Source organism: Moschus berezovskii, chromosome 17 (assembly GCF_049115385.1).
Source record: "Moschus berezovskii isolate FMDL1 chromosome 17, NW_MosBer_1.0, whole genome shotgun sequence".
In the NCBI taxonomy this organism is placed as follows: Eukaryota; Metazoa; Chordata; class Mammalia; order Artiodactyla; family Moschidae; genus Moschus; species Moschus berezovskii.
The window spans coordinates 11,338,439-11,357,122 of NC_142476.1; the positions used below are offsets into that span (position 1 = coordinate 11,338,439).

Here is an 18,684-nt window from a genome sequence, read left to right on the forward strand (position 1 = left end):
AGTCATCGGGGAAACGCAAATCAAAACCACGAGATATTGCTTCATAGCCATGAGGATGGCTGTTACCAAAAAGACAGAAGATGACCAGGGTTGACAAGACTGTGGGAAAATTGGAACCCTCATACATGGCTGGCGGGGATGTGAATGGTGCAGTTACTCTGGAGAACAGTTTGATCATTTCTCAAAAAGTTAGACATGGAGATGCCGTTTGACCCAGCAGTTCTCCTTCTGTGCGCACACGAGAGAACTGGACAGGAAAGGGTTGAGAATTCCCACTTTCCAGATAAGGAGAGAGAAATAGTCACCCATCGGTTCAGTTAGACATGGAGATGCCGTTTGACCCAGCAGTTCTCCTTCTGTGCGCACACGCGAGAGAACTGGCCAGGAAAGGGTTGAGAATTCCCACTTTCCAGATAAGGAGAGAGAAATAGTCACCCATCGGTTCAGTTAGACATGGAGATGCCGTTTGACCCAGCAGTTCTCCTTCTGTGCGCACGCGAGAGAACTGGACAGGAAAGGGTTGAGAATTCCCACTTTCCAGATAAGGAGAGAGAAATAGTCACCCATCGGTTCAGTTCAGTCGCTCAGTTGTGTCCGACTCTTTGCAACCCCATGGACCGCAGCACACCAGGCCTCCCCGTCCATTAGCAATTCCTAGAGTTTGCTCAAACTCATGTCCATCGAGTTGGTGATGCCATCCAGCCATCTCATCCTCTGCTGTCCCCTTCTCCTCCTGCCCTCAATCTTTCCCAGCATCAGGGTCTTTTCCAATGAATCAGTTCCTTTCATGAGGTGGCCAAAGTATTGGAGTTTCAGCCTCAGCATCAGTCCTTCCAATGAACACCCAGGACTGATCTCCTTTAGGATGGACTGGTTGGATCTCCTTGCAGTCCAAGGGACTCTCTAGAGTCTTCTCCAACACCATAGTTCAAAAGCATCAATTCTTCTGTGCTCAGCTTTCTTTATAGTCCAACTCTCACATCCATACATGACCGCTGGAAAAACCATAGCCTTGACTAGATGGACCTTTGTTGGCAAAGTAATGTCTCTGCTTTTTAATATACTATCAAGGTTGGTCATAACTTTCCTTCCAAGGAGCAAGCATCTTTTAATTTCATGGCTGCAGTCACCATCTGCAGTGATTTTGGAGCCCAAAAATAAAAGTCAGCCACTGTTTCCACTGTTTCCCTATCTATTTGCCATGAAGTGATGGGACCAGATGCCATGATCTTAGTTTTCTGAATGTTGAGCTTCAAGCCAACCTTTTCACTCTCCTCTTTCACTTTCATCAAGAGGCTCTTCAGTTCTTCTTCACTTTCTGCCATAAGGGTGGTGTCATCTGCATATCTGAGGATATTGATATTTCTCCCGGCAATCTTGATTCCAGCTTGTGCTTCTTCCAGCCCAGCGTTCCTCATGATGTACTCTGCATATAAGTTAAATAAGCGGGGTGACAATATACAACCTTGACGTACTCCTTTTCCTATTTGGAACCAGTCTGTTGTTCCATGTCCAGTTCTGACTATTGCTTCCTGACCTGCATACAGGTTTCTGAAGAGGCAGGTCAGGTGGTCTGGTGTTCCCATCTCTTGAAGAATTTTCCACAGTTTAACTGTGTGATCCACACAGTCAAAGGCTTTGGCATAGTCAATAAAGCAGATGTAGATGTTTTTCTGGAACTCTCTTGCTTTTTCGATGATCCAACAGATGTTGGCAATATGATCTCTGGTTCCTCTGCCTTTTCTAAAACCTGCTTGAACATCTGGAAGTTCACGTTTCATGTATTGCTGAAGCCTGGCTTGGAGAATTTTGAGCATTACTTTACTAGCATGTGAGATTAGTGCAATTGTGTGGTAGTTTGAGCATTCTTTGGCATTGCCTTTCTTTGGGATTGGAATGAAAACTGACCTTCTCCAGTCCTGTGGCCACGGCTGAGTTTTCCAAATTTGCTGACATATTGAGTGCAGCATTTTCACAGCATCATCTTTCAGGATTTGAAATAGCTCAATTGGAATTCCATCACCTCCACTAGCTTTGTTCGTAGTGATGCTCTCTAAGGCCCACTTGACTTCACATTCCAGGATGTCTAGCTCTAGGTGAGTGATCACACCATTGGGATTATCTGGGTCGTGAAGATCTTTTTTGTACAGTTCTTTGTTATTCTTGCCACCTCTTCTTAATATCTTCTGCTTCTGTTAGGTCCCTACCATTTCTGTCCTTTATCGAGCCCATCTTTTCATGGAATGTTCCCTTGGTATCTCTGATTTTCTTGAAGAGATCTCTAGTCTTTCCCATTCTATTGTTTTCCTCTATTTCTTTGCATTGATAGCTGAGGAAGGCTTTCTTATCTCTCCTTGCTATTCTTTGGACCTCTGCATTCAGACGCTTATATCTTTCCTTTTCTCCTTTGCTTTTCACTTCTCTTCTTTTCACAGCTATTTGTAAGGCCTCCCCAAACAGCCATTTTACTTTTTTGCATTTCTTTTTCTTGGGGATGGTCTTGATCCCTGTCTCCTGTACAATGTCACGAACCTCCGTTCATAATTCATCAGTTACTCTATCAGATCCAGTCCCTTAAATCTATTTCTCACTTCCACTGTATAATCATAAGGGATTTGATTTAGGTCATACCTGAATGGTCTAATAGTTTTTCCTACTTTCTTCAGTTTCAGTCTGAATTTGCCAATAAGGAGTTCATGATCTGAGCCACAGTCCACTCCCGGTCTTATTTTTGCTGACTGTATAGAGCTTCTCCATCTTTGACTGCAAGGAATATAATTAATCTGATTTCGGTGTTGACTATCTGGTGATGTCCATGTGTAGAGTCTTCTCTTGTGTTGTTGGAAGAGGGTGTTTGCTATGACCAGTGCATTCTCTTGGCGAAACTCTATTAGCCTTTGCCCTACTTCATGCCATACTCCAAGGCCAAATTTGCCTGTTATTCCAGGTGTTTCTTGACTTCCTACTTTTGCATTTCAGTCCCCTGTAATGAAAAGGACATCTTTTTTGGGTGTTAGTTCTACAAGGTCTTGTAGGTCTTCATAGAACCATTCAACTTCAGCTTCTTCAGCGTTACTGGTTGGGGCATAGACTTGGATTACCATGATATTGAATGGTTTGCCTTGGAAACGAACAGAGATCATTCTGTTGTTTTTGAGACTGCACCCAAGTACTGCATTTCGGACTCTTTTGTTGACCATGATGGCTACTCCATTTCTTCTAAGGGATTCCTGCCCACAGTAGTAGATATAATGGTCATCTGAGTTAAATTCACCCATTCCAGTCCGTTTTAGTTCGCCGATTCCTAGAATGTCAACGTTCACTCTTGCCATCTCCTGTTTGACCACTTTGAATTTGCCTTGATTCAACTTCCAGGTTCCTATGCAATATTGCTCTTTACAGCATCGGACCTTGCTTCTATGACCAGTCACATCCACAACTGGGTGTTGTTTTTGCTTTGGCTCTATGCCTTCATTCTTTCTGGAGTTATTTCTCCACTGATCTCCAGCAGCATATTGGACACATACTGACCTGGGGAGTTCATCTTTCAGCGTCCTGTCTTTTTGCCTTTATATGCTGCTCATGGGGTTCTCAAGGCAAGTATCCTGAAGTGGTCTGCCATTCCCTTCTCCAGTGGACCACATTCTGTCAGACCTCTCCACCGTGACCCGCCCGTCTTGGGTGGCCCCACACGGCCTGGCTTAGTTTCACTGAGTCAGACAGGGCTGGGGTCCGTGTGACCAGATCGGCTAGTTTTCTGTGATTGTGGTATCAGTCTGTCTGCCCTCTGATGCCCTCTCTCAGCGCCTGTCATCTTACTGGGGTTTCTCTTACTTGGATGTAGGGTGTCTCTTCACGGCTGCTCCAGCTAAGTGCAGCCGCCGCTCCTTACCTTGGACGAGGGGTTTCAGCTCTCCGCCACTCCTGACCTTTGCGTGCGATACCTCCTCTCTGCCAGTCCTGTGCCACCATAGAATGTCGTCCACAGAGTGTCGTCCATAGAAAGGGGGTAGTAATATTTAGTACCTTGTACAGTTGCTGTGACGTTAAGTGAGTTACTGTGTGGAAAGCCCTTAAACAAGGAAGGAAGCATGTGTTGTTACCAGAGCCCCTCCTCTGGGATCGTCACTAAGGACAGCTTCTCCGTTAGCCACCCCATAAGGAGGATGCTAGCGTCTCACAAGGTGAGACTGGATGCTGGGTTAGTAAGTGCCAAAGGTGACGCTACCAGTCCAGGCTGAGGAGGGCCTGTACCTGGGTGCCTGCCTCCTCAAGTTCCAGCCGAAAACCTCCCCAGGACTGAGGCTCTGCTGACCTGGCATGTGTGCTGCTTTACTGAGGTACAGGTTACGTGAAATGAAAATCAAGCGAGCTTTCACAGACGGAAGCAGTCGTTTTTAAGTGCCGTGATGAGCGTGGTTCAGGACGTTTCCAGCCCTTCAGGAAGGTTCTGTGCATCCCTTGCTTCCTGGTCCTGGAGACCCGGGCCACGTCTCTCTGCATAGCAGTGGTGGCCGCGTGGTGAGCAGGGTGCTGCCCGCAGGTGCGGGTGGCCAGTCCACCCAGGTGGCAGGCAGGGAGGCCAGGTCGGGGCATCGGTCAGAGCTGCACCTGTGCCGGGCCTTGGGCTCGTCATCGGTTGGCCGGGCCTCTCGCTGCGCTGCGGTCAGCGCACGGCCAGGCTCTGGGCACCGAGGAGGGCAGTGAGGCGGGCGGGCCCTCCGGTCCTGACGCAGCTGGAGGCGGGCCGACGGCCCCTCTGAGCGGGGACCTCTGCAGCCAGGTCACAGGCCGCACCCGTGGCCACAGGGACCGTCTGCACGGCCGCCTGTCACCCCCTCCTGGCACCCCTTTCTCCTCCTCCATCACTTCACACGGAGCTGAACCCGCTCTGAGAAGACAGTGAGGCTGAGCTCCCGGCCTTGAGGACGAGGACCCGGCTGCTGTGTCCTTGCCTCCGTGCGAGTCAGGGTGTTGGGCTGCAGGACCTGCGGCTTCTCCCTGCTCTGCCCTCGGTTCTCCTCTCACGCACAGGGAGTTGCCTGGGCGCAAGGCTGGCAGTGTCGCCTTCAGCAGCAAGGGGCAGGTTGGCCCCAAAGGGGGCAGTTTGCCCCAAGACCTTTGTCAGGCAGCGAGGAGAGGGGCGCTTGTCTGCATAGCCCCCTTGAGTGGGGCCCTGCCCCCAGCTCTGTCACGTTTGGGTGCCCCCACCCAGGGAGGGGCAGAGCGGGCCTGGCAAAGTGGGGTGGGTGTGCGGAGTGGGTGTTGCTGGGGAAGGTTGCACATGCATGTGTGTGCGGGTGCATGGGGCTGTGTGCATGTGTGTGTGGGTGTGTGTGTGTGTGTGTGTGGGTGTGTGTGTGTGGGGGTGTGTGTGTGCATGTGTGTGTGCATGTGTGTGCATGTGTGTGGGGGTGTGTGTGTGGGTGTGTGGGGGTGTGTGTGTGGGTGTGTGGGTGTGTGTGTGTGGGTGTGTGTGTGTGTGTGCATGTGTGTGTGCATGTGTGTGTGTGCATGTGTGTGTGCATGTGTGTGGGGGTGTGTGTGTGGGTGTGTGTGGGTGTGTGTGTGGGTGTGTGGGTGTGTGTGTGTGTGGGTGTGTGTGTGCATGTGTGTGTGCATGTGTGTGTGTGCATGTGTGTGAGAGTGTGTGTGCATGTGTGTGCGAGTGTGTGTGGGTGTGTATGTGTGTGCATGTGTGTGCGAGTGTGTGTACAGGTATGTGTGCAGGTGTGTGTGTGTGTGTGTGTGTGTGTGTGTATGTGTGTGCATGTGTGTGTGTGGGTGTGTATGTGTGTGCATGTGTGTGCGAGTGTGTGTACAGGTATGTGTGCATGTGTGTGTGTGGGTGTGTATGTGTGTGCATGTGTATGTGTGTGTGTGTGTGCATGTGTGTGCGAGTGTGTGTGCATGTGTGTGCGAGTGTGTGGGTGTATGCAGGTGTGTGTGGGTGTGTGTGTGCATGTGTGTGCGAGTGTGTGTACAGGTATGTGTGCAGGTGTGTGTGTGGGTGTGTGTGTGTGCATGTGTGTGTGCATGTGTGTGCATGTGTGTGCAGGTGTGTGTGTGGGTGTGTATGTGTGTGCATGTGTGTGTACAGGTATGTGTGCGGGTGTGTGGGTGTATGCAGGTGTGTGTGGGTGTGTGCGTGCATGTGTGTGCGGGTGTGTGTACAGGTGTGTGCGGGTGCATGTGGGTGTGTGGGTGTGGGGGTGTGTGTACAGGTATGTGTGCGGGTGTGTGGGTGTATACAGGTGTGTGTGTGTGCGCATGTGTGTGCGGGTGTGTGTACAGGTGTGTGTGGGTGTGTGCAGGTGCGTGCAGGTCTCCACAGCTCAGCCCCGCAGTGCAGGCCTCTGGCCAGGAGACCCACAACCCGACCTGGGTCCCTCCACTCCCCTCTGGCCCAGCGGGATGCCAGCCTCCTGGGTTTGGGCCTTGCTGCTCCCCTCTGCCTCCAGCCCCACCTGCCATCAGCAGTCTCGGTGATGGGGGCTACAGCAGCACAGCCCTGGGCCAGAGAGTGAGGGGAACACACAGACCCTGCTCCAAGGAAGCCTGTGGTCCAAGGTGGGGCCACAGGGCCAGAGGCTCACAGCACCAGGCCTTGAGTGGGTCTGAAGTGCTCCTGGCTCTGCCCCTTGGCTGCTGCTGAAATCAATGAAGCAGCGGGTAAGGGCTTCCCTGGAGCCACCAGGTTCACAGACCACGTCTCGTTCGCTTGCCCCTTCAGTGGCACTGGTGGGTCAACAGTGAGTGAGTGGGCGTCAGGAACTGAATGACGGGAGGCCTTCCTGGAGGAGGCGGTGTTACACCCGTGCTCTGAGGGCTGAGTGAGGAAGAGTGGCAGGATGAGGGGGGCGGTTGTGTCCCAAGGATGCGAGGTGGATTTGAGCCGGGCCTTGTGGCCCTGATGGCCAGACGGAGGCTCCCTGCAGAGGGGCAGCAGCCTCAGGGCTGTTCCTCCATCAGAGCCACACCTGCAGCCCCTGGGCGCGTCCCAGGGTGACGGTCCCGCTGGTGGCCTGTCACTCCTGGAGGCGGCTCTTCTCAGCTTGGGGCCACACCCCTCAGTCACCCCCTCCTTCTGATCACTAGGGTTCTTGGTGTACAGACAGCTCAACGAATGCATCTTCAAACCCAGACCATCCCTCAGGAAGTGGAAATTTAGGTTTCTGGGGCTGAGTAGGGGTTGCAGCCGAAGTAGGGGGGCGGGGTTGCTGAGCCTGGCACAGGGTCTCCTCCCCTGTCAGACTGGGGGTCCCGTGGGCGCACAGGCTCCCCCCCTCCAGCGCTGCCCCTCCTGCCTCTGCTTCGGCCCAGTGGGGCCGGTGGAGGCACACGGGATGGACAGGAATTATGAGCAGGTGTTCAGACCCACTCTTGGCCCCGGGGGTCAGTGTGGGGGAACCACCCCCAGGTCAGGTGGGCTAAAAGACCAAGTGCACAGCACTGGAGAAGCCGCAGCTGAGGGCCCGGGAGCCTGGTCTGCCTGCGAGCAGGACCACACCTCTGGCCCCAGCGGTGGCTCAAAGGCCCTTCCTGGCGGTGGTCACCCCTGGCCCCGCGCTATCAGGAGGCTTCGTGTCGGCGGGACTCCTTCTCTGTGCCCCAGGGGCCCTGTTTGCAAGGCTGGGGCTCTCAGGATGACCAGGAGAAGGCAGAGGGGATGGCTGCTGGGATGGAGGGATGTGAGCACACTCAGGCTGCACGGGGTCTGGCAGGCGGTGGGAAGGGCCCCCAGAGCCGGCTGTGGAGAGGTCTGTGGTCAGGCTGACAGAGGACAGCCCACCGTGCGGCCCGCCTGCCCTCAGAGGATGGCTGGGGCTCTGGGTTCCCACGAGGAGGGGACTGGGTGGGAGGCTGGGAAACGGATTGTGTCTGTGACGCCCCGGTGGCGGGAGAGGTGAGAGGAGAGGTGAGGGATGGGGGCGTGGTGAGCAAGGCGGCCACGCAGGGCCCCCACCCCCGCAGGACGCAGCGCCCGCCTGGGCCGCGGGCCGGGAGCTGTCCAGCATGGAGCCTGCTGAAAGCAGCAGGGCCTGGCCCGTAGGAGGCCTCAGGGGAGCTGGGGCCCCCTGCCCGGTCCCTGCCCCCGGGGTTGAGGCCAGCATAGGGGGTCAGACCTGGGATGGAAGGTCTTTGCTCCTTCTCCAGGCGATGGCCCGGGTTGGGGAGGGAGGGCCGTGTGTCCAGTCTGAGTACAGGCAAGGGTGAGGTCTCTGCTCTGCCCTCCCCAGGAGGCCCCGGGAGAGGGAGGCCCCCACACCCCCAGTCTCACCGTGAAACAAGCCTGGGAGTGGCCCTGGACCCGCTACACAGCTGGGACCCAGGTTGCCTCTGCTGTGAAGGGAGGGTGACAGTGTCTGCCTCCAAGGTTGTGTGAAGCCGAGCTGGGCTCATGCAGGTGCTGTGCTGGGAGCCGGGGGGTGGGGCCTTGCTGTTCCTCCTCCAAACAGTGAGCCTAGTCCAGCGGTCCACATCCCCCGACGCTGGGCTGGTAATGAGGGTCCTTTCCCATCATTCCAAGGCTGCGGGTGGGATTGAAGGCTGTGCCCCCTGGAAAAGGGGCCTGTGATGAGAGGAAGGGTGAGGGGGCAGTGCAGACCCCTGCAGCCCACCTGCTGCCCAGACCCCGGGGTCAGCCCCACGGCCCCACTTCCCCCACACACACACCCAGTCCTTAGCCCGGAGCTTCCGGGTGAGCCTCCGTGCAGACCACAGCCTCTCACACAATCACCAACGTGCCCCAGGGGCCTCCAGTTGTGCCCAAGGGGACGATACCGAAGACCCCTCCCCGCAGGGCCCTCCCCTCTCCACAGCTTGGGAAGCTGTGCCCGCGTCCCACCTGCTCCTGGTGCCACAGGGACGCTTCCCGGCCTGCGTCCTCCACAGCTGCCTCTCGTTTCCTTCCTCCCACGGCCCCCCCGACCTGGGGAGGGGCGGCGTTGCTCCTGGCCCGGCTTCCTGGGCCCGGGAGACCCCCACCGCCTGGGCTGGACAAGGAGCGGGGTCCAGCCTGCCGGGCCCCGGGCATCTCTGCCCCACCGGCACCTGGCGCCGTGCGCAGCAGGTCCTGGAGTGTGGGGTGGGTACCGGGGCGCGAGCGGGGTGGGGCCGCCTTCTCCAGGAGGGCGGCTCTGGAGCTGAGCCCAGGAGCCATGGGCACTAAGAGCCAGCTGTGGACACTGCCAGGGGACCCGGGGGCTCCTGGATGGCTCAACGCCCGGGCCGAACAGGAGGGTGTGGAGAGGGCAGCTGGAGGAAGACAGGATGCTGATGGCAGGACAGGCCGGAGGCGTGGCCCACAGGCGGGGGCAGTGAGTCAGGGGTTCTCGTAGCCCCCGGGGGCTTGGTTTAGTTGCACAGGAGGGTCGTGGTCAGACCACGGTTCAACCGGGTCCTCTGACCTCAGTTAGGAAATGCTGAGTGGGCAGCAGAGGGGCAGGGGACCAGGCCTCCATCCTTCTGATAAACACGGGGCCTGAACGAGGGCCCTGGCACGGGGGTGCGGGGCCAGGAAAAGCGTGTAGGAACCACGGATCTGACTGGAGGTCCGTGGCCTGGAATCGGGGGGCTGGATGCAGCTCTGTGACCCGGGACCCAAATCCCAAGTTCGCCGAGTGTCGGGGTGACAGAAGCAAAGGCTGCGGGTGAGGGTGGGCACCTGCCGTCAGGAGGCTGGCTCCATGCACTCCCCTGGCTCGGCGACAGGGAGACAGGAGGTATGGTGTCTCTCTGGGGCTCATCCTGGGGCCAGTGGAGCCCCAGAGGTGGTTGTGCCTGTGGCCTCCCTGGGACTGGTGGCCGTCATCACGTGGGGCGTTAGAAGCGGTGGCTCTGACCGAGAAGGGCGTCTGCACCGCTCTTGGGGCCGGGGCTTCGGTGGCTCCCTTGACCACAAGGAGAACACAGGGATCTCCACGCCAGCCAGCAGCCTCCCGCCTGCCCGGGGGCCTCCAGTAGTGAGCTCCCCGGGGGGGCCTCCAGGAAGACGAGGCCACAGTGCTCTTGGGTCCCACGTGCAGGGTTCCCTGGATGTCACCTCATCTTCACTTCCAGACCAGTCCCTCTGGCGGGAAAGAGGCTCCTTTCCTGAGGCCATGTTCAGTGGGAGCGGAGAGCAGAGGGTGTGTATCCAGAGTCCGTGAGCCAGCACCCCCTGGCCTGCACATTGGGACAAGGCCCTCGTCACCCGCCGCTCACGGGCCTGCTCCCTCCTTGCAGCCCCTCTTGGGGCACGGAGCACAAAGCGAGCTGCTGGGGCTTCTCTCCCCAAACCCATGTCTGTCTGAGCGCAGCGCCCTCCCGTGAGCTGGGGCCTCGGGCAGGCTCCCTGGCCCGGCTCTGACCCCTACTCAGGGCCACTCATGACTGCTCAGAAAGAGACCGGCTGAGGGACAGAGGGAGGAGGGGCGTGTGTCGTAAACAAGGAGAGAGACTCAGTGCGTTTTCAGCCCCCAGTCATCTCCAGGGAGACCTTGAGGGGGAGAAAGTAACACTCTACTTGGAAACCGTTCTGCGGAGATGCAGGCCCCTCTGCTCTCTCTTGGTGCTGCCCGGCGCCAAACCTGTGCTCAGGGACAGGCTGAGTTTGCTGCCAGGCCGACCCTGGGCTCCGGACCGAGGGGGCGGCTCCAGCCAGTCCAGGTGCCCTGGCGGGCGCGTCTGATCATCTGTGACTGTGGCCCCCTCATCCCGGAGGTCTTGGGGCCTGAGACCCCACAGGCATCTCTGAGCGACACTGAATGACCTCCGTTTCCGAAGAGAAATGCTCGGAGAGAGACTGTTCCTTGTTCCTTTGTACTGTTGCTGCTGGACTTCAGCTGCTTGGCAGTGTTTTGTTAGTTCCTGCTGGACAAACCCCTCTTTGTCAGCACAGTGCTCTGAGCAGAGCTCCCCGTGCTCACAGCGGGTCTCGGCGGTTACCTGTTTTATGCATCTGTGCGTGCGTGCTCAGTCGTGTCCGACTCTCTGGGACCCTGTGGACTGTAGCCCTCCAGGCTCCTCTGTGCCTGGAATTCTCCAAGCAAGAATGCCGTAGCGGGTTGCCATTTCCTTCCCCAGGGGATCTTCCTAACCCAGGAATCGAACCCACATCTCCTGCATCGGCAGGTGGATTCTTCACCACTGCGCCGCTGGGAAGCCTGTTTTATTCATAGTATCAGTAACACGTAAACGTGTCAGTCGCAGGCTCCCGATTCCTCCGTCCCAGCGCGTTCCCTGCATGGTTCTCTGTGTCTGCTGTGCGTGTAGCTCATCTGTACCGTGTTTCTAGGTCCCACACATATGCGTGAGTCTGAGATACTTGTCTTTCTCTTTCTGACTTCCTTCACTCTATGACGGTCTCTGCGTCCGTTCGCGTCTCTGCAGATGGCATCGTCTCCTTCTTTCTGTGGCTGAGTAATATTCCACTGTACGTGTGTCCCCTGTCTCCTTCGTCCACCCCTCCATCGGTGGACCCCCAGGCTGCTTCCCTGGCTTGGCTGTTGTAAATACTGCACGTCCCTTGCTCTTACTGCAGCCCAAGACCTGCTCAGAATTGAGTGACGGCAGCCCAGATGCCTTCTCCTTGTCCCCTGGAGCACAGTGCAGACAGACTGGAGTTTGCAAAAGGAAATTTAAATTTTAAAAGCTAAGGGAAGCTAAGTGCAGTAAGGCGCCGGGAGCACAAAATAAGACATGGGTGGGAAGACTGGTGAGCTCTGAGTCTGTGGCTCACTGAGCAGTGACGATCGAGGTGAAGTTCTTCCCTTTCACAAAGGTGCCTGGTTATTCGAGACTTCAGCACAAGGGCAGTTGGACCAGGGGACGTGGGGACTTTGTTGTATCTCTGCAGCTTCTCTGTAAATCTGAAACTGCTTCAAAATATGAACTTTGTTTTATAAACGGTGGAGTGAGGGACAAGAAATGGACAAAGATGAGTCAGGAAATTCAAGAACAGTGAGGCTGCTTTGGAGTCGACCCCTCCTTCCTGGTGAGGGAGCAGAGAGCCCACCCACGGCAGGGCCTCTGGGGCTGGTTTGTCCTGAGATGACCACCCTCCAGCTCCCGTGGTCCTGACCTGAAGTCTGGCTCTGGAGCATCATTTCCCCCACCTCGTGGGAGGTCCACCCCTCCCAGGGCCTCTGCAGAAGTGAGTCCTCAAGGCTGCTTCTTCCTTCCCTCTTGCTGAGCTCTCAGGCCCCCAGGGGTCCCTCCCCGCCCCCTGTCCCGGCAGAATGACTGAAGCCCCGGAGGACCTGCTCATGGCCACCGACCCCACCCAGCCCCGGGGAGTGAAGCTGGGAGATCCATCGTTGATACACAGTCCTACGTGGAGAGGATCGACTTGAAGCTAAAGTAGGGGAGGCCACACCCCTTCCCACCCACTCAGCAGCTACAGCGGGACCCCCACCCTTTGGACGACAGAGCCCTGCCCTCGCCTCCCCACCAGAGGGAAGGGTCTCAGAGGGCCACTCCCTGAATCTCTTCTTGCCCAGTGACCGCTTTTCTCCTTGTTTCCTCTCAGCGCAGGAGAAAAATGACGGGACACAGACCCAAGGTCACTCTGTGTTCTCCATACTGGAGTTAACCCTTTTCTGAATCATCTTTGGTTCCCATGAAATTGCTTAGAACCCTCAGGCGTGGGCCCGTGGCCAGGTCTCCCGAGCCCTTCACCCCTCAGCAAGCTCTGCCCCCTGACCCGGCCCCCATTTAGGGGGCAAGCCTGGCCCAGGCCCAGCAGAGCTGGGACCCTCAGAGCGCCGCCCTGATGCCGGCTGTCGTTAGAGGTCAGCCTGGAAAGCACGGCTTCATAGTGCGGGGGCTGGCGAGCTGCAGACGGAGAGGCGCTGAAAGAAGCCGCGTCTGCCTGAGTTGCCGTCTGCCTGCCTCTGGCTGGCTCGACGCAGAGCTGCTGAGCCGGGTCCGTCCTCGGCCGTCACGTTGCTCTCTGAGGGTGGGAGGGACCAGGAGGAGCAGATGGCAGCAGGGGGGTCAGGCTGGTCACCGGGAATCTCTACAACTTTTATGGGCCCACAGGAATCGTTCGCCAAGGCTCCACGGGCCCAGGGGGCCCGCCCCCTTGAGTGCCTCTCCTGTGCCTTGGGGTCGCTGCAGACCATCCTGAGGGTCCTGTCTGCGAGGGGGTCCCAGCCTGGGCCACTGCCTCAGTGCAGGTGCAGGGGCAGTGGGTCTGTGCTTCCCGGCCGCTGCGGTCACCGCGGCGCCGGCAGAGGACACCGGCCTTCACTCGGGAGCTCGCCGCTTGCTTTGTCTGCGGGATGCCCGCGCTCTCCCGCTCTCACCGCTCCGGGGCCACGTGTGACCCGGGTGCTGGGGAGGGCGCCCAGCACCCCTGAGCCGTCCTCCCTTTAAGGAACACTGGTCTCCACCCCCGAGGGCAGACCTGGGTATGGGGTCAGGAGGCTGCCCTGGCCTTTAGGGCATCTGGGCGCCACTGGGCGCTCAGGACGGGCACAGCGTCTCATGAACCTACTGGGATGTGTCCCTCCTGATGGCACCCCGAGGGTCAGACTATTTCAGGCCCGGCCGCTAGAGAGGCCAGCGCTCAGACGGTAGGCAGAGTCTGGATAGCAGTGAGCTGGGCTGTCTCCTCTCCAGGCGGCGCGCTTTCAGTTCTGGTCATGAGGCTAACAATTAAGGTAACGAGGAACACTGGTCATAAAAGGCCCCTGCAGAAGCCACGTGAGAGACCACTGCCCACACGCCCGCTTCCGCTGGGCAGCGCTCATGAAGCCAGCCCTGGAGGTCAGGCTGCTGTTCCCGTTTCACAGATGAGGAAACTGAGGCTCAGAGGCTTCAGTCTTTTGATGGCGTCACACGAGAGGAATGGGTGGGGTTGAGCTTCACCTCCAAGTTTTCGACCGCAAGCCCTGCCCTTTCCGCTGCACCACGGGGCCTTCCTGCAGCATTTCCCTGCTCTGATACTTAGGACCTTCTCTTTGTTGAAATCCCCCTCTATCCTGCCACAGTGTAAATACAGCTATGGAAATGCGTCACTGTGTGTTAGTTTTGTCTTGCTTTTGCTGAGGGCATTAGAGCAAGCTCACAGCGTGGCCCAGCCCCGGGATGCTCCGTGTTCGCTCTTCCTCGTCCCCTGGTCCTCCGTCTGCTCTCCGTCCCCGTGCCTGGTGCTCCCCAGGGTGTTTCTCAACTCTCCTACCTTCCCTCAGCATCCTTGCTGCTCCTTCAGACCTCAGCAGCCAATCCTGTACCTCCAGTATCTCGTTGCCAAGTAACAAGCTTCCTACATTGCGTTAGAATCTCCATGACAACAAGTATTGCAAAGGAGAGAGAACAAGAAGTTAGGTGGTGGTTGAAGAAGGTGGTGAGACCTTGTGTTCTGGGACATCCACACAGCGGTCACTTGCTTGCTCTCAGGGTCCCCAGAGAGGTCACAAATAGCCTGGACCAGAACCTAGGAGACGACAAGTCACGAGGCCAATGTCTGCGGGTGCGGCTGGAGGGTCTCCTCGGGGACGTTCCCTCAAGGTCCCAGGAGGAGAGTCACGGGCATTCGTTTATGTGGAGTGGGGTGGGGCCCGTGAGCACCTTTCTGCGGGCTGTGCAAAAGGCAGTGGATGATGGAGGGTCTTTCGGTCACTGTTCAAGGGACAGAGGGTGTGGGAGGGAAGTGAGGAAGCCTGGGCCCCTGGGCTGGAGCTCGCCCTGGCTTTTCCACCTGCCCGTCCAAGGGCCTGGCAGGTAGTTACCATGGGGCTCGGCTCAAAAACCACCTGGGTGAGAAGTTGGGGGGCAGTCTCAGAAAGGGGAGGGGGGCCTGGGCCAGACAGGGCACCAAGGATCAGCGGACCAGGCCCTGGGGAAAGCAGCCCTGCCCGGCCTGCCATGCTGCCTGCAGGCCCGCCCTCAGCGCTCTCCGCTCCCCACCAACGGCGGGCCAGACGGGCCCAGTTGCTGGTGCCTCCCAAGGGAGGAAGGTCCCTCCCAGCCTCAGACCCAAACCTCCGAGGCTCAGCAGTGTTCGGGGGCAGGCAGAGCAGACTGCCGCAGGGTCTGCCCCTGCATTATTGCCCTGCTTGGCCCGACTATCTGAACGTGGTTGAAGCTCTGGGCCCCCCACAGAGGCTGCACCCCACCCCCACCCCCCCACGGCTGCACAAGGAGCTGGGGGAATGGTGCTGAGAGAATGGGGAGACAGGCTGGGTGTGGCTTTCAGAACAGCGTCTGCTGTGTGTGACTGAGTTCTCCTACAACCCCCCCGGACCTGGTAATCCCCCTTCCAGAAGTGCAGCCGGAAACCGTCGTCCGAGGCACCAGCAGAGCCGGGCTGGGTGTTCATCACAGTCTTACACAAAATGGTAGGAAGCTGGAAGCCTCCAAATGGTTAGTGACAGTGGGGTGATGAGCCAGTTTTGTCTAATGCAGTCACAGAAGTTTTATCAGCGATTCACAACGTTTCTGAAAATGTCTGAAGGTTTTCAAATGAAAAGTAAAACGCATACTACATACTAAGTGAAAAGATGTAAAATGCACGTATAGCATCATCACAATTTTACGATGTCTAAGGGTGTAAGCGTGAATTGTAAGAAGCCTGGAAGAAATCAAGACGTATAAGAAGGCCAGTGTCAGCTAGTAAGGCATATGGAGACAGTGAAGGACAGGGAAGCCAGGTGTGCTGCAGTCCAGGGGGTTGCAAAGAGTAGGACGGGACTGAGTGACTGAACAACAAAAGGCCTATAGGGGACAGACTTTTTCTTCTTTGTATTTTTGTAGGTTTTTCCAAGTTTGTTCTAATGAGCATGTTACTTTCATCGTAAGAACTAACCTTTTAAAAGCACTTCCCTTTGGCTACCACATGAAGTGTTTTTCACTCTGCTTTAGACTGAATGCTTATGTCCCCAAGTTCTTATGTTGAAGTGCTAGCCTCAAGGCGATGGTGGGAAAAACTGGAGTCCTTGGTACATGGTTAGGTCGTGAATGGGATCAGTGTCCCCGGAAAGAGACTCCCGAGAATGCTCTCACCCCGCCCTCCACACGAGGACACAGTGCGAAGACGCCGTCCGTGAACTGGAAACAAGGGCCCCACCAGAAGCCGAATCTGCTGGCGCCTTGACCTTGAACTTCCAGGGTCTGCCCCCAAGTAGTGAGACAGGAAGAGGGGGTCGCCCTGCTCCCACCAACGCAGGTCTCCTGCAAGCTCGCTGGGCCTGGTGGGCCCTGGGGCGCTGAGCTCTGGGAACCTCACGGCTCTGGGGCCGGCCTTTGAGACCGGGTTGGGGGTCCGCAGGGGAGGGGAACCTCTCGTGCAGCCCCGGCCCCTCCTCTGTGCGTGACTCCCACACGGATGTGCCGCTGCTGGGAGGGGGGTGGTCCTGACGTGGGGGCGTCGTGCAGCAGGCGTGACGGAGCGTGGTCAGCGTGGCCCAGAGGGGGCCTGGGATGCACTCTGCCTGGGGTGGCCGGTGCCCCCCGCCCCCGCTGCTCTGGAGGACAGCGGCATGGAGCCTGACGCCCCACCCCTGACTTCGTACCACCTCCCAGATGGCGCCGCTGAGGCCTGTGCACGAACGGCACTGTAGTCTGGGCACAGGGCTGATCCTGGGCCGGCAACACCCCACAGCTGCCCTCGCCCTTCTGTCGAGGTCTCTGCCTGGGTAGCCAACACCCCACAGCTGCCCTCGCCCTTCTCTCGAGGTCTCTGCCTGGGTAGCTGGCCCGAGGCCTCGTGCCTTGGCAGGAGGCCTGACAGCAGCTCACAGGGGTCTCCCTGGTGGGTTTGCATCCCGCCCCTCCAAAGGCCTCGGTGTCGCTGGTGTTCAGACCAGGTACCAGCCCACCCTGTGGGGGCAGGGTCTCCAGTGGTGGGCTTTCAGAGAGGCCCGGAGTCCCCCAGACCCCACCTGCCCCAACCTGGTGGCCCTGGACCTCGGGGCCTGGAAGAAGTAAGTGGCCGTGTTGGGTGATGTCACCTGCATCCGCCTGGCTGGACAGGCAGCCCTGGGCCTGGGGCTGAGAGCCAAGGGAAAGGAGGAGGGAGGTGGGGATGAGCCGCTGGGACCGTGGTGGGCCGGCTGGTGGCTGGGGCAGGCACAGGGCTATGCGGCTCCAGTTGCCGGGGGCCTTGGGCACCCTCTCCCCCAGGTTCCTCTCCCGACTGCTGCCTGGCCCATCTGGAAGCCAGGCCTCTGGTGACCGACAGACCCGGAGGGCGTGACGTGGGAGGGAGGAGGGATGGGGTGCGGCAGGGCTGTCATGGGCACCTCCCAGGGCCTGGCACCTGCAGCCTCGTGACTCGGGCTCCCGGCACCCACTTGCGTTATGGGGGGGGTGGCTGCCCCCGGGAGCCTCCCCAAGGGGCCTCGGCATGGGGCTGCGGGTGCTGAGTGGGGCTGTCTGTGGACCACCGCCGGCTCTGCGCCTCTGCCCCCCGGATTTGTGGGGCAGTTTTAAGTCATGGATTTTTACTGGCACGAAGTCATTTCTTTTGGCCGATTGGTTGAAAAGGGGCCGAGGGTCCTGGCAGTAGAGCTGTCTGTGGGGACCGGGTCAGTGGGATGCACACACACACACCCTCAGCTGTGGCTCGGGGCGCCTATGCTTGGGGGGCCTCTCTCTCAGAGGCCAGGGAAACAGCCCCCAGTGGAGACCACATGTCCTCTGAACTCTGCGCAGGTCACGGCCTTCTCCACTGGGGCCAGGCTCAGTGTTGGGTTGCTGGAGCCCAAAGCTGGGTCTGGAGGCCAAGGGGGTAGGGGTGGCCTGAGATCCTGTCCCGCAGCCTGCTACCCGCCCACAGCTCGGGTCTCTGGTCACCTCTATCCTGACAGGCGGACAGAGGACAGAGTTTAGAGGCGGGCCGGGAAAGGGAAACGTGTAGTAAACCGTCATCGCAGGCCTGTCCTCAGCCCTGGGAACCCCCTGCCCAGTCTCGGTCCCTCAAGGAGGAGAGCGTGGGGCATGGGTGGGAGCGCCAGGCCCTGCTGTCCCCCCACTGTGTCTTGGCACAAGAAACGTGACCCTGCACCTGCCTGTGTGGGACTGAACTTGTGGATGCTGAAGTCTGAGCTGTGGCTGCAGTGCTCAGTGGTCCACGGCCCTGCTCAGGGGTGGTCTGCCCATTGCCTCTGCTGGTCGGAGTGTGGCTCAGCCGTGTGCCCGAGGCCAAGTTCAGCAGCTCAGGCCACATCTGTGACCATCCCCAGGACACATTTCTGCATCGAGGGCCAGTCCCATGGCCACGTGCCAGGGCCCTGCCCTCATACCACGACGAAGTCACAGTTTTCCCAGAGACGGTAAACTTGAGAGCAGCCGGTGTTAACTGGTTTAATTTGCATCTCTTCAATTCTCATGAAGCCCTTTCTTTTTCTTGTGTCCGGGCAGCCGTGTCACTGCACGAACTTCCTGTTCGATCCTTTGGCCGCTGCTTCTTGGGGGTGTTTGCTCTTGATCCATTTGGTAGAGCCCCCTGGACGGAGGGTGTGACTCCCGGTCCCTCACCCGTGTGGCGAGTGTGTTTACAGTTTACTGGTGGCCTGAACCTGGGGGAAGCAATTTCCTGTCCCCCAGGGACTTTAATTCTACGCACTCCAACCTCTCAGCGTCTTCCTTCAGGATCCCTGCCTTCGGCAGGATGCTGTAAAGGCTTTTCCCACAACAGAGTTATGGGAGCATCCATGCCTGTGCTCTGCTAATTGTTGCGTGATTCATTTTCTACAC

At 58.0% G+C, this 18,684-nt stretch overlaps 1 protein-coding gene across 5 annotated transcripts in view; it reads left to right on the forward strand.

Moving 5' to 3' along the window:
• The window catches only part of NAV1 (neuron navigator 1), a 203,091-nt gene that overhangs the window by 37,580 nt on the left and 146,827 nt on the right, over positions 1-18,684 (forward strand). The gene's annotated exons all lie outside the window — the stretch shown is intronic.